General features: G+C 44.6%; 1 protein-coding gene across 3 annotated transcripts in view; it reads left to right on the top strand.

The window, feature by feature from the left end:
- The first annotated feature begins 2278 nt into the window (after positions 1-2278).
- Positions 2279-26577, top strand: part of SPTBN1 (spectrin beta, non-erythrocytic 1) — a 135850-nt gene continuing 111551 nt past the window's right edge. The window contains exon 1 of one of the 3 annotated variants that reach the window (XM_072857568.1): positions 2279-2296. The gene's annotated coding sequence lies outside the window, so the exon portion shown is untranslated. Of the gene's footprint in view, positions 2297-2575; positions 2728-3107; positions 3286-26577 lie in introns of those variants that run through there. The other 2 variants (XM_072857566.1, XM_072857567.1) reach the window with 2 other exon arrangements.

Below are 26577 nucleotides of genomic sequence, written 5' to 3'. Positions count from 1 at the left end.
TGTCTGGAAACCCTAGTTGTGGGCTCTTATTGTAGAAGATGCTGTACAAATAAAGAACGCAAAGATGGCCTGTTGTAGATATTTTAGCCTCTAAGAGTGCAGTTAGGCAAGATGATTGTGCTGACCTAACAGTTTGCTGCTGAAAGCCAGTTCAGCTCACTGAGCCAGCAGAGAACTGTTCCCTTGTTGTTGCTGAATGAGGTTTTACCAAGGCGGGGAGGGATCAGTGGGCCACCAGAACCAGTGCAAGAGAGGAGCCAGAAAAGGGGGAGGGAGACAGGGTTGCCCCTTAGCTGTTTTATTTTTACTGCATCCCAAGAACTGGATGTGAACCACCACAGACATGGAAGTACAAGCTTACCTCTTGAAGGCTTTATGGTGACAGATCATTTTAAAGAGGCTTTCTGAATGCCTGAGGAACTGTTCCCAAGTTTGAGGGACTTAGGAATGAGAGAAAGCATGAGGTTACTTGTCTCGTATCCTGGGCAATTCAAAGGTAGGTGCTGATGCTGAATATGGGCAGGTACACGGAGCACTGAAATTGCCAATTATCAGTTTATGCCTGATCTGAGAAGTGAGACCACTGGAAATATATGGAGAAAAGGGTGGCTTGTTCCAAATGACAGATGAGGAGAAGAAACATGCAGCAGCACTTGGAGAGAGTTCAGATAGGCAAGGGTGCATCTGTAAAGGATACAGAAGGGGATGTGGCTGAAACTGAGAAGCGAGGTGATGAGAATCTGCATGAGAGCATTGGCTGCCTGGCTGGATAGGGCAGGGCAGTGTTCTAGGCCTTGCCTGGATAAAAAGAAAGGAGCCAAGTCCAGCTAAGGATGGTGTCCAGACCAGAGACCTGAATGACGAGTAGGGTGGTGATATCAGCTGCTGTGGTCAGGACAGGAGGTAGCAGATAAGTTACTGGCCCATTTGGTTGCCGTTTAGGAGCTCTCTTTTGTACCTGTTGAACCAGTCGCTTGCCATCCTGCAGGTGCCAAAAGGGCAGAATGAGATTTTAGTTTGGGGGAGATAAGCCTGGAAATAGAGAGGTAGATCACAGAGAAACTGTTACTGAACATGTATGTTACATGTTTGTTTTTTATGGGGCGAGTTCACCTAACCATAAGTACGGAGGGAATGACAGATTAAGTGTCACATTAGGACTACCACTGGAGACTGGGAGTATGAGAAGGATGCACTGAAGGAGCGGTAAGGAGGCGACTCTGGGGGAGGCAGTCTTGGAAACCAAAGGAGAACAAAATATCAAAAAGGGCCAGGCTGATAATTTTGACAGGATGGAAATGAAGCAATATTCCAGAGATTACGCCAGGAAGGGGATATTAGGAACTTTGGCAAAGCAGCTGAGTGTGAAGGGGCAGGAGCCAGATAAGAGGAAGTTTAAGATAGGCGTGGAGGAGAGGAGCTCCAGACAGCAGTTAAATACTGTGCGTTTAGGAGAGTGTGGGGATGAAAAGCAGGAGAGAAGAGAATGGTAACTCATGAGGCAAATGAAACCAATGGTGGTTTGGTTTTTGGTGGTTTGGTTTTTTGTTGTTTTTTGTTTTTTTTTTTTTAAAAAGATGGACAATACTAGTCCACAGCTGTATTGCAAGCAAGAGGTTAGGGATAGCAGATGGGAGGGAATGAGAATGGGCATGAAGAGGATGGGGACACTGATGCAAGAAAAAGGGCCAGGATTAGCAAAGCAAACCTGAAGCAGAAATGCCTGGACTGGATGGCAAATGGACTGGATGGCAAAGAGGGGCGTGGGGGAAGGAGGAAAGGCACATGCTGACTGTGTGTTAGCAGTTTTCTCTAGAAAGATATATGCAAAATCCTGCTCAGAGAAGGAGGAAGAGGGGAAGTGCGGCAGAAGGGCAGCTGGGGTTGAGTTTCAGGGGATTGGGTTACACTGGCACAGGGGGGCAGTTTATGTAGAAAGGTGGCAGGACTGAAGCAGGAGAGGATGACTCTGCAGTGGAGGAAGTCAAACCCAGGATGGGATTTCCACTAGGAATGACAGAGCAGCGGGAGAGTAGCACTAGAGGAAATGGATGCTGGGGGTGAGCCAACATTGTCTTTGTGATAGGAGAGGGTGTCAGAGGAGGAGGAGGAGCGTGAAGTCTGGAGAGACCCAATAACCAAATAAATGTAAGGAAAGGGAAGGAGAGCTGGGAGCAGTTGGCAGCGGTGGATAACATTCAAGGGAGGCTGTGAGCGAGGGCCTGGGGGGAGGCCGCAGCACGGAGGGGGAAGATCTGGGGGTGACTGCAGGGCGAGGCCCCACCAGCAGCACCAGGTGAGGCAGAGGCCAGGCGCTGCCCACCCCGGGCTCCGCCGCGCTGCCCCAGGCCACCGCCCGCCGGTACCGGGGAAAGCGGGGCAGCCCCCGCCGAGCCGCTTGGCGCCGGTGCCCCGGCGGGGAGGGCGGCCCGGCTCCGGGGGCGCCGGGGGCACCTGCCGCCGCCGGGCCCCGCTCCCCGCGCCGCAGAGCGGCAGCGGGGCCGCTCGCCGCCTCCGCAGGGAAGGGGCGCGGGGGCGGGGGGCTGCGCTTCGCCCCCGCCCCGCCGCGCTGTCCCCGCCCCTCGCCCCTCGCAGCCGCCGCGGCCGGGCGGGCGGAGCGCAGCGCAGCGCAGCGCCGCGGGGGCTGCGGGCGCCGCCGGTCACTCCCCGCCGCCGCCGCTGCAGCAGCCGCCGAGCAGGGAGAGCCGCCGCCCGGGCAGCAGAGAGGTAGGGGCGGCCGGGCCGGGAGCGGCCCCCCCCTTCCCGGGGGGCGTGCGTCTGTGTGTGTACGGCGGGCCCGCCGAGGCGGTGACCGCGGGCGGCTCCCGCAGCCCCGCCGCAGCCTTTCCCCTCCCGCCTCCCGCCAGGCCGGGGCGGGCGGGCCAGCAGCGGCCCCGGAGCAGCGCGGGCCGGGGCCGGGGCCGGCCTCCCCCCACCTTCCCCAGCTCGCCGCCCCAGCGCCGGGCTGCGCCCCCCCGGCGGGCTGTCAGGGCGCGGAGCCGCCCCGCCCTGCGGCGGCCCCGGCCTGGCCCGGCCTCTCCCCGGGGGCCGCGGCCGCCGCCCCTGCCCGCCCTCCCGCCGGTGCCGCCTCTGCCGCGCAGCCGCACGCCCCGCCGCGGTGCGGAGAGCCGCGGGCGCGCTGCGCCTCGGGACCGCTAGTACTCTTATTTTGTTTTTTTAAATAGATGTAATTTTTTATTTTAATTTTTTTTTTCCTTGGCCGCGGGCGGCGGCGCGGAGCGGAGGCGGGGGCCGCTACGGGAGCGGGCGGCGGCGGCGCGGCCGGTGTGTGGGGCGGGGTGCGGGGCCGCCCAGGCGGGGGAGCTCCGTGGGGTGCGGGGGAGCGCGGGCGGGGCGGGCGCGTCTGCGGGGCTGCGGCGGGAGGCGGCGCGGAGGGGCGTCCTGGTTGTTCTTGGGGTCTCAGCGGCCGGCTGTCAGGTCGTTGCCCGCTGCGGTGCTTTGTGCGTCGGGAGTGCTGGACTTCGCAATAATGCCGATACGGAGTGGCGTTTGCCTGTCGCGATAATTAGATGCGTTGCTTTGATTGCTTTCATCTGCTGCTTTTATAGATTCTTGTATTCCCTAAGTGAATGCACAGTTAAAAGGCATAATGCATGGGCTTGGATTTCATTATCCCTTTTAGATAGCTCTTGCAGTTAGATGGATCTAGGCCTGATTTAACAAAAAAAATATGGCAGACTTCTGCCAGATACTGTAAGACTGCAGCAGCTCTGAGAAATCCTTGTTCATGGCACTGGGGTCTGACGTTTTATTTAGGTAGCCCTCTTTTAAGGCTGAGTCTTGTGCTCCTGGAGTAATAATACAAAACCAGAGCGAGCAGTTGAATTTGTGATTTTGATACCTTAATTGTGAGTAAAATTGCATTCTGGTTTAAAGAAGGTGAGTAGCGATCTGTATTTCTGGATTGTACTTACTCAACATTTAGCATTTTTACCTGTGGACGATGTTCAAAATCAGAAGCAGGATTACTGTAAGAGGGAATAAACATAAACTGTCAAGATCTGGAGCATTCAGTACAGCCTTTGACCTTTATTGACAGGGTAGAAATCTTATGAAACCTGCTTATTGAACTGTCTGTCCAGTTCAGCAAAAATACTGTTCTTCACTCAGCCCTGTGAATGTATTGTGCTGAAAGACATCTTGGGGAACAATGCTCCCCAGTCTAAGGATTATAGAGGCAGGTCGGTCATGTAGAGTAATTTATTCAAAGAGATATCAGCCATGTGAAAATGCCAAGGGGGACTGTGACTCCTCAGGCCATTGCAGGAAATCTGCGCTGGAAGAAGGACTTGCGTATTCTCAGAAGCCTCTGGAGGGAGAGATAGGAGATGAAAACAGTATGGGATAAAGAGCCAGGAAGGGTGGGTGATGGCGGCTAGATGCGATTTCTAAAGAATTGTTATTATCTGTTGGCATTCTTTCTTCCTTACTGAAGCTGTTTCTCGGTAAAACGGCAATGGCTGTTGTGATGCCTACATGACTTAGCAGTGGTTGTAGGGCTATAGGGATGGACTAGTGGGCTCGCTAATGTGTCACAACCAGCACTAGATAGGCAATAAATAAAACAGGTAGGGAATATTTTGTTACTTCATGCAGCAGTGTAAACTTGGTACTAAAAAAGAGGTCAGGTTATGGAACGGTAGCCCGTTTCGCATTTTTCTGTAATGCAGCTTAAGTGCAGTAAATGATATTCGCTAAAGCAGGATGCAGCATTTTTGGGTGAAATAGGAGCTTGCAGCCGTTATGTGGCAAAAAGCATTACAGATGCTGTTTCATCTCTATGGTGGCATGAATCCTGCAGCTTTTGGCATTACTGTGCGTTACTGAACTCTGCCTGCACACAGAACTGGAACAGAGAGGGGGCAAAGCGTTCATGCTACATGTATGGAGACCAGAACGCTGCTGCATGTCTCTCAGACAGCTCCTTTTAAGTAGGCATACCAAACCATTTTATGAAAGATGTTTTGTTTTTCCTTCAACATATATACAATTTAATCGGTTAAAACCCCTTTATTGGGTGGGCCTGTAATGCTCATTTATATTACGTCACCTGACTAAGGATTTATTTTTAATGTGGGTCAGTTACAGGATTTAATATTTGTAGTTGGATTATGTGTAAAATAAGCATTGTATTTCATTAGCGAGGAGTACATGGATTTTGTGGAACACAGATGAGAAGGTCTATTTATGCAGATGTTTAAGGCTCAGACTGCAAAAGTTATTTAGGCGGTTAATCTCTATAGACACCTAAATTCCTTAGTCATCTGATCTGGGCACAAGTTAAAAAACAGTACAATACTTTATCATTGCCCATTACCCATGAGTCAGCTCCTAAATCCAGTCCAGGCTGGTATCTCTGACCACAGGCCTCCTGCTCACCGTTTCATGGTTCTAGGAAAACCTTTGCGAACTGCAGTGCTCGGGCTACGGGAACTGGACGGCCTTATGTCGGAGCGAGGAGTCACCAGCAAACCCTTGGATCTTTTCGACTCTCAGTTGAGGGGAGGGGGTTGTGAAGTAGAGCAGTGCAGGCTGTTTTCTGTGGTGTGTGATGCACACCATGCCGTGGAAAATTCTGAAGAGATCAGGCCGGTGCTCCGTGGTATAAACTCTGTAGAGCCATATAGGGCTTTTCTGACATACGAGCTTGCGCCGTGGGCTTTCTCCTGTTCCCAGCTGATGTAGCTGGGGAGTTTGCCAGTACGTTGGACCCTTACCTCTGCCTAAGCTCATGGCAACTTTCCCAAGTTAAGCCAGCGGGAATCTGGCCTAGAGATATTAAATGTGAAAACCTAGTTGTCTTCTCTTGCTTTCTAGTGTATTTACACCTTAGAAATCATCTTGTGTTTGATTGTTATGACCAAATAACACTCGCCTGGTGAAGCAAGCGTCGGAGCTGAAATGTGTGTGCCGTCAAATGGCACCAAGGTAGAACCAGTGTTCTGCAGAGAGACTGCATTGAAGACTGCTTTCCCCAGTGTTATTTTTTTTCCACACATGGTTTTCATTTGTTAGATTTTTATTATTACTCTTAAAATGATCTGTTGTGAATTTGTTTTTTTAATGAACATGAGTACAATGTTGCAGTGGTTACAGCTGGACCTTTCAAGGCTTTGCTTTCCTTTAATGAAAAAAGGGTTACAGAGATATCACATGTAAGGAATTTTTCTTATGCCTAGTAGATCTCAACTTATTTAACAGCTTTAACAGAGTAATCAATTCTATATATTTAAGCCGGCAGCTTTTTTTTTCTATTTTCTCCAGCTTTATTTTTTTTTAATGTATTGTTAATCACAGACACATTTTTCACTGTCCATTCCTCATTAAAAAGCCCAGTTTTGCATGGAAAAAATTTTTGTATGTATAGTTAGTTGATGGTTGAGTTCATAACACATTTTATAGTTGTTTGAGAAAGATGGCTAGGAAGGGTGGGGTTGCGCCTGAAAGTGTTTTTTCTCCTTGCAGTAAAATATACGTGATTAGAAAAAGATATACACCAATCTATAATCTTTGTGCTCAGGGATTGTATACATCATCTGATGGCCAAGGACAGGTTAAGGTTGAGGAGTATCTTGAGCTATTGTTTTTTAGCACCATTAACATTTTTCTCAGCCTTTTCTCCATAAGGCTTTTTTCCTTGTTGAATGGTGAAAATTTCAGGATGTTCTTACTTTTTCATGTCTTTTCCCTTTTCTCCTGCTATTATCTTTATATATGGCACAAACACTTGTTTTATTTTTTTTCCCAAGCTGCATGTTTTTTAGCACACCAGGAATCTCTTTGGCGTGTCACCACTGCCACCAGAGAAACACGTTATGCTGTTGTGCAGTCATTTTTATTTCACAATGTTTTGAATGTGCTAAGCATTAGAACTTTAAAAAGAAGCGGTATGTTGATTTGATTTATTCAGCAACCCCTCACATCAAGAGGGCAGCAAGAATTGAACAAAAGAGCCACTTGGCGTGAAAATCTTATGCTAACAGATGCTAACGCACACCTGTTAGATACTACGAATAGACTAGCTGGTCATACCAGTCGTGCCGTTGGAACAGGAGAGGTGTGTCGTTAATACCCTGTTCATAGATCTAAAAATACACTGCTATGAAACTGTTCACAGGTAAATGTTCCAAACTAAGTAGCTTTTCTGTTTACTGGGGCTCTGAACATAAACTGTTCTCTTTTTGGAAGAAGTGGCCAGATCCTGAAGTTACACCTGCTGAGCAATTTGCCCATGATCTGTGAAACGCATTCAGGAATTATGTTCTTGGATTTAGTCTCCTGGTTTTGTTCGCATATCCACAGCTGTACACAAGAGGAAGCCATGTCTCCTTCTCTGTTAAAGTCATACCGCTTGGAGTGAGTATAGTTGTAAGAATATGAAATGAGAGTGCTTCTGCAAGTAGTTGGAGAAACTGTGGACTTGCCATTGAAAGACTTGCAAAGAAGAAGTAGCAAAGGGCTTGTTTCCTTGTTTATTTTTTAAGAGAGGAATAGGGATTGACTGACAGCTCAATTTTATCGGAGTGACCACTGGGTTTAGTTTTGGTAATCATGACTCAACACAGTTGCGAGAGTGTGGAACGATTCCTGAAACGGGGTTCAGTCAGGGTGGGCAGTTGCTAGTCCTCCATGTAAATGGGTCTATGGGAGGGTATATGCAATATATTGGTTCTGTGAAGATACGTAGTTGTAAACATAGTTAAAAAGCTCTAGTTTAACCGGTGGAAGATATAATCTGCGATGAAGATAAGCAGACCTAAAGCAAACAAAACAAGCTTTTATATACTGCTTCATTGCCCACATGATTGATTGGCACATAGGTTAATGTATTTGAAGTAGCCACCTTAATGAATAAAGTGTTTATGCTTCATGTGTTCAGTACCACTATAGAAAGTGGTTAAATAGTGGTTGTGATCCTTCCTGGCCTTAGTCCGTAGGGACTACAGACCTTTAGTTCTGTCCCTTTTTTTTTTTTTTTAAAGTTTGCCTTGAGTTTTCTTAAAATGCAGCATCCCATTATGATAATGACTGCACTAAAATCTCATGATTCAGGGCTTCAGTCGGGTGCCTGTAGCAGTCAGGAAGGATCACCCCCCAGGCTGAATTTTGTGGAGTCTTATTTTCTATTTTTCCACTTTCTTAGAGGTGTTAGCGGCTGGGGGCTGGCTGGGGCGAGGCAGTGAGCTGGGTGGGAGGTGCTCCGAGGTGACGTAGAGGCTCCTCTCAGAAGCCTGGCCCTGACATTTTAAGGTTGTACTGATTGCCGAATTTGATACCGGGCAGAAATTTCTCCCAAGCCAGACCAACAGGCATCTTGGGGAGGTCTTTCATCTCCACTGTGGGATTCAGCCCCCACTAGTGTTACAGTCCCAAGTCCATGGTCAAGGTCTTCTACAAGGCATTGTGGGGACTTCTTACCGTCAAGCAGTAATTTGGATCTGCATTTTTTGTTATTGTAAGTTACTGCCATTTGATCCTGAATTAATCCTATCATTCTATTGATTTATTTATTATAGAGTGGCACGGAGAATCTGCTTTTGATTCTTTCTTTCACGTGATAAAAGAGAGCCTTGTGTTTGTAAGGGCAAGAAAGCTGTCAATATATATTGTTTCTTACGGCACAGTGAGTGCTGGCTGACTGGGCAGGTCTAGAACCTGGTTTACAAGCGGGGTTGATTTGTGGTTACTGCAGTCAGGAATGCAGAGCAGAAAATACAGTTTTGTGCAGTGTGACCAAATGCTTATTTTTTCCACTCATGAAATCAATTTTGCTTAGTGCCTAGACACCACAGATACTCCAGCTAATTATAGCAAGTAGCTCCTCTGGTTTTTTGGCTTAGAAGGGAAAAGGTGCTACCTGCTGTATCTAAATTAACTTAATACAGGTAAATTTATTTTAACACCCACAGGTTTTAGTTTGGGCATCTGAGCTTGAAAGTGTTGGCTTTTGTCTGTGGCTAAACTAATTATGAGATTTTCTTCCCAAGGGCCTTCACTGACTTTTCTCCTAGTAAACAAATATTTAATTAAGGTGTTTAAGGGTGATCTATAGCCAGTCTCTGCAGATGGAGAGATTTGCACTGGTGGGTAGCTTGTGGCTCCAGTATGCTAGTGGCATATACATTTATAGCAACACTGGAATGCAGCATGAAGCTAATCATTCTAGTCTGTGCTTGGAGAAAGCAGTTTTTGCCTCTCACCAGCAAATTACTGGCCTCTGTGCTTCTGGAAGGGTACTTTGGGCCTAAATCTGCCTTATGGAAGTCAGTGGACATTTTGATATAGGAGGATCAGCCAGTAGAGCACCCTTTATTAGACCCTGTATCATGCGGGGGTCTAGTGAGGAAGTTGGGAAAGCTAGTGATCTTATTTCCCGCTCTGCCACTTACACTATATGAAATACGAAAGCAAGGGAGTTGAGCAGCATACACTGGTTTTGGGTGCCTGAACTTTCCAAAAGTATGGGATCTGCATCTCTTGAAATTTGAACTGTCCTTTAGTCAGCCTGACTCAGAGATAATGAGTTGGGAAAAAAATGGGCTTTAAACTGCTATGCTGCAGTTCACCTTAAGTTAACAGGTATTCCTTGTCATGTAGGGTCCATATGTGGTAAAGATAGCCTAGTTAGTTTAACATTTGCTTTATTTTTGTAACTTAAAATAGTGTGACCTTTTTCTGCACATAATACTACGAATAATTCTCTACAGTTTCATGATAGTCAAAGGTGAATGGATTAATTGCTAACTTCTTATTTTTAACCTTTTTTTAGAGTAGTGTATTCTTACTGTCATTTTAAATGCTTTTAGGAGGCCAGATCCTAAGCCTGAAGAAAATCTGGTTGACTTTGGTGGAGCTACACTCGTTTGCACCAGTTGAAAATCTGTCTTGCAGTCTATAAGTTTTGATAAAACAGACACTGGAGCCTGTCATATTTTATTATCTTTTTATTTTTGGCATCAGAAAAGCTTTTCCTGATTGTTTTTCTCATTTGAAGGCTGATTGTACTGAGTGACCTCTTGCTACTAAAGAGTGGGTCAGTTTATGTGGGAAAGTCTTAAAGTCAGTGTGTCTGGGAGATAAGTGGGACTGCATCCCAACAAGCGTTGTGCATTAAATACTGGAATGTGCTGGGGATCTGCCAGGAGATTGGAAGCAGGACTATGCGACAAGCGCGAATGCAGTCACACTCTCCCTAAAATAGTACTCTGGATAACAGGAGATCTGGAAAGTTATCACTTACCTCATTTTAGCACAAATTCTTTCCTAAAAATGGATTATTGACTGAAGGTTCAGGGGGATTTTTTTTTTTGGTAATATGTTCTGTTTGCATCTTAAGAACGTTTAAGTCCCTCTCAAGTCTTTAGCTGAAGGCAGGATAGGACTGCAGGTAAGAACGAAAAAGCTGTATTAAAACCGTACAAGTGAAGCACAAATCCCACAGTCCTAGTTTAGGGAAAGCTGTTTATGTAAGCTTCATTGTTATCTGAATGAGGAGTGAGAGAGATTTTTATCTTAGTGTAGGTTAGTAGTAGTGTCTTCAAATTCATCTTGAACTGTCTGGAAGTATCAAGGCAGAGATAAATCGGTTCAGCGGCCTCAGACATGCCTGGACTGGTTGTTGGTGATGGGATTTTGGCACAAGACACTGGATGCAAGAAATCAGTATTTGGATATTAAAATGAACAGCGGTTTACCACTGCAGACCGTATATGGTTTTGTTTAAGGGTAAAAATAATCAAATTTGATTTTTCGGCCCTGTGTCAAATTTGTCAACAGAAGAATCTGATGGTGCAGCTTTAGTTGTTGGCATAAGCCATTTAAACTTAAAACCTGCGATGCCTAAATTAGTTTCTTACGGAAAGAGGATGAGTTAGCTTCTAAATGGGATAGTGTGAGGAAAGTGTGGGGGTGGGGGTGGTTGATCGTTTAGAGCAAGGTTGTAATATACTGAGTCAGCAGGTGGTTGTGTTTAGCCCTGGTGCGAATCTGCTGTAGGAAAGTATGGATTGAAATAACTGTTCCCTGGATGCGTGTTTGCATTGCTGCAGGGACCTGGACAAGGAACTCAGTAAAAGGAAAAATAAAAGTGGAAATCTTACGGAATAATGAGATTCAGAAGAAGAAGTCTGGACTACTGTAAGTCATGACCTTTTAGTGCATGCAGATTTCGGGACAAGTGGTGAGCTGCACTGTTTAAAAGGCAAATGGATTACGTCATTGGTGGAAAAATACCCGTCAGCTTCTGGTCTGCACTACAAGCCTGGGATCAGTTTAGCTCTTGAGGACCACAAGATGTAACTCTCTCCCATCATGCCTGTGCCAGAACTGAAATCTCCGGCCTCAGGTATTAGGTCCACATGGCCCGTGCTTGGAGAAGAGCAGTTTTATGTCCCCTGTGGCACAGTCCCTGAGCTTCTCTGTGGGGAGGAGACTTACTTAGCTTGTTGTGCAGCAGCAGCAGCTGCAAGGCTGCTTCATGTTATGCTGGTTTACAGTGCATTGGGAAAGGAAGGCTGTTGCACTGGCTCAGGATAAAGTGGGGCACGGTGGTTATGCTCCAGAGTTTGTTTTGGGAGAGGATGTGGCATACCAGATACACCCGCTCTGCACCACGGGGGGATTCCCTGACCCCAGCTGGCCCATTAAGCCAGCTTTGCAGCTTTCCATCGCTGGAGTGTGTAAAGTAGCTTTATTGCTGGTCAGGATCTGGCTCCAAGGAGTGATGCTTGCATAAAACTCAGGTACGAGGTAAACAGAGGTAAAGTTAAAAAAGGCAATCCATTCGAGTTTCACTGAGCTTTGTCTTTTTCAGCCTTGCACACTGTCAGGTTATCTCTATGTATTAGGAGGCATAAAAATTTCCAGAAATTGCACAGTTTACGTAAGAGATGTGAATAATGGCTAATAATACATTAAACTGCCCCGAGGAGCTGAAAGATGGGGGAAGTAGGTTATTTTTAGAGATCTATTCCCATTGTATGCTAGACAAACAAGAATAAGATGACTTTGAGTGAAACATATACCACAAAGAACTAAAGATATTTTTCCCAGACAAGTATTGAAGTAACCATAGTGTAGTAATGATCTATACTATCTGCCAGATAAGTAATTAAACTCTCAACTGCATTCTTCACTTTGTTTAGTAAGAAAAGAGGAACCTTCTATGCTTAATTCTCCTTGCAGTATTATGATTCTTCTTTCTCTGTGACGTTTATGAATGAAGGCTCTGAATCCCCAGTTGTGCCAAGTTACATAGCTACATCCCAGCATGTGAAGCTGTGCTGATGTGCATCATCACAGTCTGTGGCTTGAGGTTTTAAATCATTTTCATATAAAAATACGCAGAAGAACGTACCTGAGATAATTTTTATATTGCTTAGTTACATTTCTGAGCCATGTTAGAAACAAGGATTGTAAAAAATGTGAAAAGATACCAAAATGTTGGTAAATAACTCTAGGAGTCAAGGATGATGATACCTTCTTTGTGGGCAGGTGTGAGTGACAGGCAGCACATAGCTCTTATCTGTGTTTTTAGTCTAAGTAATCCTAATCGGGTGGTAAATCCTGAGTGAGGTTATGCTGCTGGAGTGTGTGTAACAAAGATCAGCATTTAGATATGCTGTAGGGGTGTAGCAGGACCTAGAGATGCTTGTTTAGATATTTATTGCTGATAGGCTGAGGTAAACCAGAAGTTTGATTGCTTTAACTAGGATGATCTTCTAAACAAGTGGAAAAGAAACACTGTGAAGACCTAATGATCTGTTTGCTGAAGCAGAGCTGACAGGTGAGGACCACATGGACATACCAGTGATAGGTGGAGCACTGAGTTGGCGGAGGGCATGCCAACCATTTTAGAGATGTTTCTACAGCTGTTGCTGACTAGCAGAAAATAACGTGAATCACTTGGGGTTGCAGTGGCTCAGTTTGCTGTGAGAGTTCAGAGAGTCACAAAGTTCCTCAGATTCCTGGCATGGGGCGATGAACCTACGTGTCACCTTAAGGGCAGTTTGCACAGCAGCACATCCCCGTTATTCCAGGGTGCCTTTATCGGTAGTACAGCTGTTTTCATTTTTAACTTCTGGTTGTCATAAGCTGTGGCAGGACTCCAAGGAGCCATGGAAGAGCTTTGGGCCTGGAATCAATCTTCGGCAAACTCGATTAGATTGGTGCCTGTAGTACTCTTACCATTAGAAGTTTTATGTGTGTTTTGATATAAATGCATCTCCCTGCTGATATTTAGTAGCTTGGCCTTAATATCACTTGGTGCTCTAAAGAGAGATAGGAGGGCATGCAAATATATAAAACAAGGACAAAAATAACTTTGTATGTATTTTTAATGTTCTGTTTTGTGGATTGATCAAAATGTTGCAATTTTAAAAGAGTAAAATGCTTGATGGTAATGCATGTTGAGAAATGGTCACTATGCAGGCAGCGTGACTACTTTATCAGAGGGGAATTTCCAAATTGCATTCCAAGCATGTTATTAAAGGATTAAAGAGATGGGCGATTCACCTAGGGCTAACTGTCCTGAAACTATGCTTATGCTTATAATGCATATAAATAACTATTATGCAAGTATTATTGTAATAACAAGCCATATTTTGAATTTGCTTTGTGCCTCACAGTGGTTCACACACTGGTCAGAAGTATTTGCAGTATAAACTTGATAGGTCTTGAGGGAATGTATGTGTTGGTATTAGGTTGTACTTCTCGTTATGTTTCTGTCTGAACCTTATGTCCATGGGCCTGGTTTGGCAAAGGAGCTCAGGACCTGGCGAGTGAGGTGGGGAATGCGACCCCAGTGTGACCGTACTCTTCATTCTGTAAGATTAGGGTCTTGGACCTCTTGACTGTGCAAAAGGTAAACCCGCACATTGAACTTCACAGTATGTTTTGTCAGTGCTTCATGTTACTATACCGAGATCCTAACCTTTCTAATTCTGGGTGAGCTGCTTTCTCAAGCAATGAGGTGTTTGTGGCAAGGTGCTAACAGTGGCACTGCCGTGGGCTGAGGCTGGGATGTTTGCAACTCTCTGGTCACTTTTTTTTTTTTTTGGAATATGGAGCGCGGTCCCAATGAGTGTTCCTGAATATTTTTGTTGAATTGCTCTTGCAAATGGCAAACTGATTTGTTTTGTTCCGGTGTTCTGAGTGATAATCTTGTTTTCCCAAAACAGAAAGTACTTAAGTTACCTGTATAGTGAAAAATATTTAACTTTGGTGAAATATACTACTTAATTTATTTTTCTCTGAATTGGCCTCAGCGTATAGTAGCAGACTGGCATGTTTTGTACACAGTTTCCTTCCTTGATTATGTTGTTAAAATTAAAGAAAGCTTCCCATTTTTATTGTCATCAGGAGCAATAAATTCTTGTTCCTTTTAAAAATCTGTCCATTCTGGTTTTGACTTTCATTAACTACTGCCTGGAAAATGTAGGTATTTCTCGTCAGAGTGCTGGAACTCTTTTCTGCAGTCAACCTGAAGGGCACAGTTCACCTTTGGGAAATGCCAAGTTGAAGATTGGTGGGTGCTGAAACTGCAAGGACCATGGTTTTAGCACTTCCAGATCTGGCTTTCAGACATAAGTGCCAGGAAAAAATTGCAATATTCACTTTAGTTCTCTGGGCAGAATACAATTTTTAAGTCAAGAGTTTATATCAGAAATCAGAGGCTACTGTTTTTTGCTTCTAAATGCTAACATTTTTTTGTGCTGATACACAGTCCTTGAATATTGCACCTTAGGAATTTGTTTCCCGGAATCACTTGGAAAACCCTTTGCTACTCCTCTGAGAAGTCAGTGAGCTGTCTTGGAGACAAGATGTGACTTGTCAGAGAGAGCACCCGGTTCCCTGGGGTGGTGGTTTTTGAATCAGGGGGCTATGGTGGGTTTGGGAGGCTCCAATGCTTTTGAGCAGGGTCACAGCTGTTTTTTTGAGGTATTTGGAGCCACACAAATGTGGGGTCACAGCAGAAGGAAGTCTCTAAACCTCTGCTTGCCAGGATTCTGTTCAAGATAACTGCTGTTAATCTTTACGTCTGAAAAAAGCTCTGCTGTTAATGCTGCTTTCAGAAGATGTGATCTTAGAGGTTAGAGCCGAATGACCTAGTGTCCAAACTTGTTGCAGCCTATTTTCCTCTTAATAATACTGTGAAATAATTGTCTTAACAGCCTGTTCCTGCTTCTGCGGCACTGGTATTGTATCAGTAGAATGACCAAGTAAGTGTTGCCTGGGGTTTTGTTTTCTCATATAAGGACTGATGAGCCAATTTCCAGAAAAAGTGACGTGTTTGGGGAAATGATGCAGTCTTTGTATTTGAATGACTGGCACTTGGCACGTTTTGATGTTGATTTGTTGCTCGTGGACCCGGGTCTCTTTGACAATGAAGAATTATCCTTGGTCTGTCGGTACTGAGTTGTTTCACTCTGGCCTGAACAAGGGTTCCTGATGTTGGCAGTCTGATAGCCATGCAAACCAGCTTCACGGGAAGCTCCAGGAAATACAATGGCATTGATTTGAGTGGGCAGTAGCATAGTTAGTATTAGCATTGTGTTTGACAGTATATTGTTTAAAAGTTGTATTTTCTGGGGAGAAAAACCAAACAAAACTTTCTGGGCTTCTTCCTGAGTTACTGGTTTCAGAATGAAGGCTACAGGCTATCTGTAGTGTCAACGAAAAGGGGGAGGAGGCTTTGTAATTTGAGTATTGTAGCAAAAAGAAACCAAACAAAAACCAGAAGAAATGCAGCTGAGGGGATTTTTGTACAAGCCTATAGTTAATTTTAGCTGTGGGGTTTGGGTTGGGTTTGGGTTTTGTTTTTTTGATTTTTTTTTTAATTATTTTTAATTTCAAGGACTGTTGAGAGATGAGGGAGAAAAGAGCTATTGTCCCCGTTAGTCACAATGCAGTGTATGTCTGCCTCCTAGCCCTGTTTTTAAATGTAGCCTGTTGTAACACCTGGTTGGTTTTAGCAGCTGGATGTGTTGAGAAGCTGTCATAATTACTAATTTTATGCTTTTGTTGCATGGTGGTTTCTGTTGGAGACTACAATAAATTTCTCCAACTCTGTTTCCATGCAGAATCCAAAATGGCATGAAAACTGCAAGCCTTACACACCAAAATGACTGTGTCACAGTCTCTTCTTTAATTGCCTCTCACTGTATCCCAGTGCCATGGCTGTAAGTCATCCATAAAGTCAGTTCATTGCTTGAAGTAGGCCATTCCTTTTGCAATTGCTATTACAATTCCAATATTCAAATATTAAGCCTTCTCTACAGCGTTCAAAATAGCTGTGAATAGAGAAATTCTTTCATTAGTCTTACCAAAGAAGTTAAATATTCAGTGTGTCAAAGGTTTGCTCCCAAGGCTGGAGCTAAGTAGGCGTTGAGCCGAGGCTTCTTCACCCCCGTTTCTTCAACTCTAATCTGTTGTTATTGTTGAACAAAGAGTACAAGTGGGTGGGAGAAAGAAAGAAGCAGGAAATGGATCAAAAGAAAGTGAAGAGTATCTAAAGTCAAATGGAGCAAATAATGGACCAGAAGGAATGCAAAAGTAGAAGTATGAACTTAGAAAACTGCATTTACAGAATTTCATCAGGACAAGACTCTGATCCTGGCTTTGATGCAAATGGATGCGTAACAGTGACTTGGGTAGCAGGCAGCACCCTGTCCAGTTGGCAGGGGGTGTAAGAAAGACCTCCTTCCTCTCTGGAGGCTGTGGGTTCAACCCCGTATGTTTATGGCGGGAGGACTGAAAATTGTATCAAGCCACTAGTTGCCTTTTGGGAGGCCACTTACAAGGGTGGGCGCAATCTGAATGATTGAGCTGGGTGGGAAGATCGAGGGCTTGGCAAGTTCAAATGTGTGCACTTAGTGCTGATATCCTGAGCCTACGTGCTGTAAGAATGCACAAATGAAAGGCAGGTGTTTATTCCCCCCCCCCCCCCCATGTTGTTGTACATTAACTAATGTAAAATTTAATAATAAAATACTATTTCAGCAAAATTGTTTCCTTAAACTTGCCATCAACGGAAGATGTGTTGGAAAAGGGAATTTCCTCTAGGGTGAAATAGGGGACAGACAAAGAGAAATGACCACTGTGTATGTAATGGGGGGGAAACAAGTACTTGTCATGTGGCTTGAATGTCATCTTAATGATACTATGAGGCAAGGAAGGGAAGCAAACAATGCACACCTTTTATCATGGAAATGAGGTCTGGAAAGGCTTTCAACAAACACTGTTTAGCCAAAATGAGTGGTTGAATTGTCACCTGCCCTAAAAGAAAATCTAATTTGTCCATGTAATCCTGTTGCTCCAGGTGAGTGATGGGAGTACTGTTCTTCTAATTGCCTTTGAAGTTCAAAGAGAAAACAGATCCTTTATTCCGTTCTGTTCTCTATCTTTGCTTCTATGGGTAGGGAGGAGACCAGCAGTAATATTTCATTTATCAACTTAACTTCGGTTGAACCAGTTGCATTTTGCTGGAAATCACTCTGATGGTCAGCCATTATGAGCTGCAGTCCTCTTAGAAAAGAAGATGAGAGCAGGATATTTCCCCGCAGTCCCCAACTGTGTGATGGCAGGCCAGAACACTTGCTATGCATTTCCCAGCTGCGTTTCACAAAGGGCTTTGCCGGCATGCCAGGCATTACTGACCTTTTCTGGAACAGGGAAACTGAGGCAGAGAGGGGCCAGCTTGTCGCAGCAAGGCTAGGCGTCAGGCCCCAGAGTGTCAGGGCTCGTCCCTGCCCCACGCCTGGACCCCACGGCCTGGCCCGGCTCCCCAGTGAGAGCCAAACGCCCCTGCCCTGCTGCTTGATGCTGCTGGGGCACGGAGGTGGGTGCTCTCTGACTGGAGACTGCTCGTACTCGGGCAGGGTGGATCCCAGCAAGGCAGAACAGGAGTGATTTTGGTCTCTGACGCTATTGTGTGGCATAATGGGCTTGTCCTGGATTTGCCCCAGGAGAAATGCCATCTTGGATTGGGTGACATGTGCTGTCAGATTGACTGCTGGTGGTAAGTGAAGAAGCACGGTAAATCTCTGTGTCGTCTGTCTGTCTGGCCACATCGCAGGGGGATCACAGTACTTCAGCGGTGCTGACGTTCTCCCTCTGTGCCCCAGCAGCTGGCTTTGGAGTTCCTACCTTTAGGAGGTGCTCCGAGAAAGGGAAGGTCCCTCTGTGTTCTCCCACCTCTCCTGGCACCAAGCCATACTTCTCTGGTCACAGCTTTACGCTCACCAAATTGCTCTCTGACCAAAATAAAGCCCAAAGCATGTAAACCCAAAGGGGCACGATCAAGCCAAATTTCAGTCACAGATGAAACACCAGGAAAAAACCAGGCTATTAAGAGGGGAAGGGATGTCATGGCTGGTCACACACCTAGCCCACACAATTTGGTCCTGCTTTACAGTAGCCTCTGGTTGCTCTTCAGGGTCTCTAAATTAGCCAATGATTCTTCTCTTGACCAGATCACCTGTTGATGGAGCCGGTATTATTTAAGCATGTCTACTTGCATTAGATTTGTATTAGATCCCTCAGATCTAATGCTTGTGCCTGCATCCATGCTAAAGGTAGCTTTCTTGGCTTGAATATGTACAGAAATGAACTTGTTAGTTACCCTTCCCTTAGTAATCAAGGTAGAATTTAGTAGCTTGTCTTTGGAAGGTAATGCTAACGTGTGTGAAATGTATGTCAGTGGTTTGTGTGCAGTATGTTGTGCACAGAACCGACCTGCAGACCATTGGTATCCCCTCGTAATGTCTTTACTTGAGTCCTATTAACTGCTTTAAATACAAAGATGTTGATGTACTTTTAATGCCATTTTAGTGCTTACTTGGGCAAGCAATTAAGTGCATTATTTTAATTCGGTAACATACTGGAGAGATTAAATCCTGGACACTGGCATGGTTATCTGGGCAAAACGTGCCCATAGGCTGTAACCACAGGGCTGGCCTCCCGAATAGGTTAATTTTTATTCTCCTCTATGTTACATTTTAGTTACCGTGGAAAAAGAAGATGCCTGAACAGTGTCAGCTCTGGATAGTACACGTTTGCAGGTTGTGCATTTCTGTGAATATGTGATGGCACTTCCCCGCTCTGTGATAGAGCCTGTTGCCTCCTGTCATGTACCAGCTTCACCATTCTCTGACATCCCCAGCATCTTTTGTCTAATTCAGTTTTATTCAGTTATACTTTCATTTCTAAATGTTGTTTGAAAAAGTGTGTGGTGGCACACGGTCTCTGCGAGCAAGTAGTGGTCCTTGTGAACCTGCCAGTGTTTGCCCAAGTTGCTGCAGCCATGTCTTGAATTTTTTTAAATGACTTTTGGTGTATACAAAAGTAAAAGTATCTGAAATAGCTTAAGGGACCTTGGCTTCAGTGCTCACTTTTCATTGACAAACACTAATTATTTAGCAACGTGAATCAGATCTTGGGAGGCTTATTTTAGGATCAGTTCCCGTTTCTTCTTTCCTGACCAGTGATTCAATCAGAGTGAGAAAAGCAGTCTCAATAAATGATTGGGCAAGCATGTGTTCTCTGCTACCAAAGGACTCCACATAAATCTTAGACTTGCTCTGCAAAGACTTAAGAACAGGTCCATTATCTGCCTTGGAAAAACTGCTGCGTTGGACACAAGGCCTCTCCCTGGGCTCCTGCACAGCGTGCACTTCAGCCCTGTTTGACTGTGTCCTGGCTTCTAAGCTATTTTTCTGTCTCCCTATTTTTTCTTACTGCAATCTACGTGATTGCCTTGAAATGTTCTTGTGAAGGTCATTCTGCCATTCTGAAATAGCCTCACTTGTTCTCTAAAATTGTAAGTATTGGTAAAATACCAGCTTACTTCGTGCAGCCTAAACACTAAGGCAAGCTGGTACTTGCCAGACTAAGAGAGATGTACTTCAAGGGTGGAAACAATGACCTTTACACTAAATAACTTAATTTTTATGACTGCAACAAATTTTACTTTTTCAAATAGCTTAAAATCAAGACCAGCTTTGTGAAAGTGAGCAAAAATTGGAAATTATGTGAATAAGAATGCTGATGCTTTTTCTAGAGGGGGAAAAAAAATAGGTGTTTAGACTTATGGCTGGCTGTTCTCAGTAGGGTTAAGTTGCAGATCCCTTGTCCTCAACTTGCTCATAAACCACCTTTGATTAAATTAATAGCAGATCCAAGTGGGAGGAAGGAGGGGGAGCTGTGCTAGTCTTCATGAAAAAAAATCTGCCCGAGGAGCAGGCAATCCCAGGCTGTAATTCCTGCAGAGCTTCTAAAATGTCCCTCCTTCTTGCCGGTTCAGAACCTCTTTTCTCCTAACCTTTGCACGGGTATCTGGAGGCAAATTGGTCTGTGTCTTCATTTGTCAATCACAGTAAAGAAATGAGGGTTATGGTCGGAGTTCGAGTTCCCGGTAGGCAGACGAGATAGCCGCCTCTCTCTCTGTGCTGGGGAGTCGGATGGTAGGGAGCAGCGCAGCAGCTGGCCCCCCAGCTCTGCCCAGAGCACTGCTGCCCTGCGCTTGCTCCTCGTTTGGGGCTCACGTGCGCTCAGGTGCTGGGGGGGGGGAAAGAAAAAAGGGGAAGAAAAAGAAAAAAGGGGGGGGGGGGCGGGGAAGAAAAAGCCCTAGCAACATTCATGGGGCTAGAGAATTCCTGCATAGCCCCGTGACCACCTGATACTCTTAGGGCTCCTCTTCTCCTGCGGATGTTTCGTAGCCTGGCTTCAAGTGTGTCTGCTTTCCCATCTAACTCACAGAAAATGAAAAATACTGATGGGTGTAACTTTTTATTGGTTAAAATCTTTGTGGGTAGTACCTGGGCTTGCAGAGAAGGTAACAACCCCCTTCTGCCTGCTCTGACCCTGTGAGCCTTCAGAAAGCCTCAGCAGGTGAGGTGTCCTGAAAACCCCATGCTAGAGACACAGCTCCTGTAGACCGTACTGTTCAGGTTAATGAAAGGAGAGAGATGACAGTTTTGCCTTAGGCTTGGAGCATCAGAGACCCAATTAATTTTGATGGGAGTTGTTGGTGTCTAACACCTGTAAAAATTAAGCTTCTGGCGTTATGCTGCAGGTAAGAAAGTTACTCTGGTTTTGAATCTTGGTGCTGTCTGTTTTGTCTCAAATGAGGCACATAGAGAATTACACAAATTGTTACTCTGGGGAGTAAAAGCATTATTTTTGATATTTTCTGCTAGTTTTGTTGGTGAGGGGATGATGATGAGGCTAATTTTTAACTCATCAGTTGAAATGGGTAATTAATTTGTTGTTTCTGCTCTTGTGCTCTCTGTGCAGTAGCTGTGCAGTTACTGCTGTCTCTCCCCAGATGCTGTTCTGCACACTGTTGCCAGGTCAGAGTGTGTTTGTGTGTGTCGAAGGGGCACTCGGTATCCAGCAGTTGTGCCTTCTGTTAACGAGAGCAAACCGGACATAGAGCTTTTCTAGCACTCAATGGCAAAAGTCAGTAGGGAAAAGTTTTATCCTAACAGAGAGGTAAAATGAAAACGTGAGTATCCATTTCCACAATCCAGTCTGTTACCTGGTTTGTTTGTTTCTTCCTCTAAACAATTGACTCTCATTTTGGGCAATTGATGATGACTGTTCTTTTCTGCGGTTGGGTTACTCCTGACTGACACCTGTATATAAGAGCTTAGACCCTCCCCTTACACTAGTTGGAGTGGGAGATGATATCATTGTTTCCTCCTTCGGTGTTGGGAGGAGACTGTGAGCAAACGGTAATTTTTGTCCCATGAAATGACAGTCCTGGTATCTAGTTGGGTACGTCTCGGAGGTAAGGCAGTAGCTGGCAACAGTTGGTTTGTAGAGAATGTCTGAGGCTTTCTGTAATTTCCTGCTCACTGGGTTCCCCTCCCGCTCTGTAACCCACACCCATACACTTGTTTGTTCTGGTTTTGGCCAGTTTGGAGAAATGCCTTGCTTTGCTGTATCTAGTGCTATCGTTTGACGCTACAGCTCTCTTAATACAACAAATCCATCCAGGTATGAGTATGCTTGAGGCCACAGAGTTGCACCGATGCTGAATGTGACCTGTGATGTTTACAGTAGGTGCCAGAAATGCTTATTCTAAGGTATAATAAGCTTCAGGGGAAATGGCCTGTTTTAAATCAGCGTCTGTGCTCAGTGTTTCTGTTACTGCCATACGTGTGGGCTCCCAGTGTTAACTCGGGGTTGGATAGTCCCCAGAAACATGATAGTGATTTTGAGTTTCACCCCCTCCTGTATTTCCTGCAATAACATCTTTTAATCTTGTGCTGCAGCAGGGTCCTGAGAGAATCTGATAGCAGCCACTGGTGAAGTGAGCAGATGAATACAGAGGGCTCTTGTGCTGAGTGCCTTCGTTTTTGAAGTTGGAGGCTTTCAGCAGCCTTCAGGAATTCAGAGGTTTTATTTTAGATCAGGATTTCTATTAATCTTTCAGTTGATTTCCCTGTTCTTGCATACATTCACAGGTTGCAGAAAGATTCTGGAACAGTATAGCACTAGTTAAATACTAAATGCTGCTCGTATCCATTTTATATTGAAATACATCATGATACGCTCTGAAAAGTGTGCAGCAGAATTAAGTTCCAAAACAATCTCTATTTTCTTGTACAGAATGTATGATAATTTTGAATGGTATGAAGTTTTAATAGGCATTAAATCTTTGTAAAATATCCAGCAATTCATAAGTAATTCAGCCACGTCAAAGTCAAGCAAGCCCAAATCCCCTTTATACCATACTGTACCATCTGTCTAATCTATCTGTGTCAAATATGGCTTGTTTGGGTCTGTCCTGCAGTCTGTTCTGGATAGATTAAATGCAAGTTTCTGGTCAATGAATATTTTTCTCTTGATGTTTGTAACTCAGGTAATAAACATGTTTTCCGTGCTGGTTTTATAACATGTTTGGTAAACGAGAATGTGGTAGTCAGCACAAATAATCTTTTTGTCATGGTTGGCCAGAGTGTTTTTACAGCTACAGCACCTTTTCAGCGGTTACTGAGTACAGTATTAACGTGAAATATCTGAATGAAGGGATTGTACTTCAGGCACTTGCAGGGTAACAAGCACCAAAATGGATAGTGTAGATTCATCTATTGCCTAGAGCTTGTTTTCTGTTGATCTGCTGGTATCCTGGAAAGGCTCCATTCTGTTTGCCTGGAACTTGCATTAGTTTTGTGGAATGTCAGAAATGAATATTTGAAAGAACTTACTGTTTCATTCCTGTTTCATTTTGCCAGTCTGTGAGCTGTGAGCACTCCCTTCTAAGTGCTGGAAGAGTGCAAGTAATAGTATTGCAGTATAACAAAAATAAACCCTGAATTTTGCAGGTAACCTTTTCTTTTGACATCTTTCCAAAACCAAACTGATGCAGTGACAGACATCCTTGTGGATTACAAAGGATGCTAGTGTGACTGTTGCTCTACTGGCAGCTCCTGTTTGAGCGAAGGAAGCTCCGAATTTCATTCGTGCAATGCTGGCTCTGTGTGCTGTGGGCATTAACATGTGGTTGCATAAATGCCGCGCTGTGGCATTGTCTGATGATTTGCATCTACCTCCATCTTCTGCGCATAGATGTGACTGGCTTTAGGCAGAGAATAGTGAAATTTTCAGGATTCAGAAATCCTGTGCCTGCTGAGGGCTCTCTAAGAGGCAGCCAAACCTCCCCATACTGGCAGGCTGCTCCAGCCGCCGCAGTGGGTTGCGGTCCCTGCCCTTGAGCAGTGCAGGGTAGCCTGCAGGAGGGATGCTCAGGAGCTCAGGGTGGGAGCATGACTCATGCATCTACGTGACTTGCAAGTTGTGTTGGCAAACTATCAGCTTTGCACCCCAGCTCTGCCGCTCCTGCGCCACGTCTGCATTGCCTACAAGTGTCTGCACACCCAGCCTCCGTTTTGGTGTGTGCCAGCTCACTCCTACGGCTTGGGAACTTGAGTTTTCTCTCCAGGGCTATTATTAAAGGCAGCATAGATACAGCCTGCGTTCATCATTACCCTCTCAAGAGAACCAGATTGCAGAGTTTTTCCTGAGATGCCTGTTTGGAAAAAGAAGCCAGGGACAATCTAAAAATTCTGCATTTTTACGTATTCAGTCCCATGACTGTGCTCTACCTCTTACCGCCTTCCCCTAGCCTCACTTAAATTTTTTCACTTTTACCTTCACTTGCCTGTGCTTTACGCGGAGAGATTGCTGCTCTCAAGACAGCTGAGCCTGATGTACAGTGCCATGCTGAAGGGAAAGCAAACTCTAGTCATTCAGGAATTAAAATGGCTGAATCATTGTGTAGTGCGGCAGTGTGTTAAGATGGAGCCAACCAAGCAGATCATTCTAGAAATAAGACGGGGCAATTTTGCTGTCACTGTTGGAATTGAGGCCTGTTTCTGTATGTTGTGTTGATATCAATGCCATCACTAATAGAAATGTTTTTATATAAAATTCCACCTTCACTGCTTCATTCTGTCCGGCTGTAATACCAAGTGTTGCACAAATAGAAAGTAACAGCAGGATCCTTAGGTAAAGAAAGGGCTAAGCAACGATTGTAGGTCTGTTTTAACCTCTTGCTGTCTTCACAGAGCATGGTTTTTAATGGAGAGTATAATAATCGGAAAGCTAACATAGCGTAATCCTGAGGTTTATATTAAAGCCTCTTACTAGCGCATCATGCATTTCAAAATGCTCCCATTAATATATTCACTTCGAGAAATGTACTGATCCAGACGTTTTCGGGTTTTACTATTCCAAATAAGGATGCTTTAATTAGTGTTGACCTGATTTGAATATGGGCTTGACTGATTTCATTTAAAATATTGATTGCAGTGCATTGGGTTGGTGATGTTTTTGCTTTATTCCTGTAGCAGCTACCATCCTCGCTCAAATCTGTGAGCTTAGATCTCACTTTTTCCATGATGCCCGGAGAAAGAGAGCTTTAACACGTTTGTTGGGAGGAAGGATTTTGCCCATTTCAGGATCTCAGAGTGCGTCCTGTTCATTCCTGTCTATCGGTGTTTAGGTAACGTGCTGTTAATGAGAGGGGCTCGCTGTTTTGTTTGGGATTGCAGCATATTGAGCACACTGCACCTCACGTGAGTCACAGCTGGGCCTGTTGCTGCATTACCCTGTATTTGTGTTTACTGCAGGCAGACATTTTAGATGTGCCAGGGAAGAATGAATTGCACTGCTTTTTAATATGGTTTAAAATTCCAGATTGGTAACAAAATGCATAGATTGTCTAAGACTTTACGTGCACTACGTTTTCAGGCCAGCCATGTGAAAGTCATTCTGTATTTGAGATTTTCTCTGGGAGCTGCAGGTGCCCCTGAGCATCTGGTGCTGGGTCTGTCTGCCCGTCTTATACCTGTTCCCATCCTTCCTGTCACAAAGGGATGCAGGACCGACCTGGTCTTTTCAGTTAAAACACTCCTTGCACTTTTATGTGCTGTTTCTCGATTTACTGTTGGTAGCGGACTCTTGCAGGCTGCATCGTGGGTGGAGGGCCACTGACAAAATGGTAGTCAGGGCTCCAGGAGACATCTGGGAACGTTACAGGCAGCAATGCCAGCGCAACTTGTGAGGTCTCTGGAAGCCTACAGTAGTGTTGCACTTTCACTAATGAGCTGTTATGCTGCATTTTTGGTAATGAAGAGAGTTGGGCTTTCTCCAGATGCATGCAAGCTACAACGGTAACATGAAAGCGCAGCTGGCTGGGTAGCAGGGAGAGTAAGATCATTTGATCACAAATAATTGTTCCATTTTGAAAAATGCCAAATGACAGTGAATGTCATTTGAAACAAGTGACGGGGTGGATCTGTACAATATGTTAAAATCTATTCCTAGTAGGAGTAATAGAACTAGTCCCACTGCCTTTAAAACTGTAAAACCAATGGCAGTTAAGTCCTTCAAAAAAGAACTTTTCTGGGTTTTTTTCCTTCTCTGTACTCTTATTTGGCAATGCTTTTAAAGCTTTAAGATTTTGTTTTTGCCTTGAAAGTGAAACAATGCTCAGGATTTCCCTCGGGAGACAAAGCTTTTAGAGCCTGAAAAGACCGCAGAGAGCATTCTCCTCTGAAGGTTTTTCTTGACCCAAGATGGCTGTCCGGAGTGATCTGTAGGAGAAAGAAAAGGCAAGAAGGTCTGGAGAGCTGCCAAGCATTTAAAAGGACTGTGTAGTAAACAGTCATTAGGTGGAAAATGATCAGGATTAGCACTTTCTAAATTGCTTCAGGGCTGTATGGTTTGGTTTTTTTCTTTTACTGTAAATCTGCAGGTGTAAATCTTAAATATGTGAGAATCTTAGCTTTTACTTTTAAAATATAAATAAGGTTCTACCATTTGTCTGCAAGCATTCCTTCAAGACCGTATCACCCTGTCGTACTTAAAAGACACAGAGAAAAATGAAAACCACCTGCCATTGTTATTTTCTAAACAATTCCAGAGCCTGGTTCTTGATTTTTTTTTTATATTATTTTTATTATGTGAGAGGCAATACTGCTGTTTTACAGGATAAATCATAAAATTGCATTTGCAACGTCAAATTCTATACTCTGATGTCTTGTGTGAGTT

The sequence above is a fragment of the Ciconia boyciana genome, chromosome 3 (assembly GCF_034638445.1).
Source record: "Ciconia boyciana chromosome 3, ASM3463844v1, whole genome shotgun sequence".
Lineage (NCBI taxonomy): Eukaryota > Metazoa > Chordata > Aves > Ciconiiformes > Ciconiidae > Ciconia > Ciconia boyciana.
Note: the sequence above shows the minus strand (reverse complement) of the source record. Positions and strands in the feature narration are given on the sequence as shown.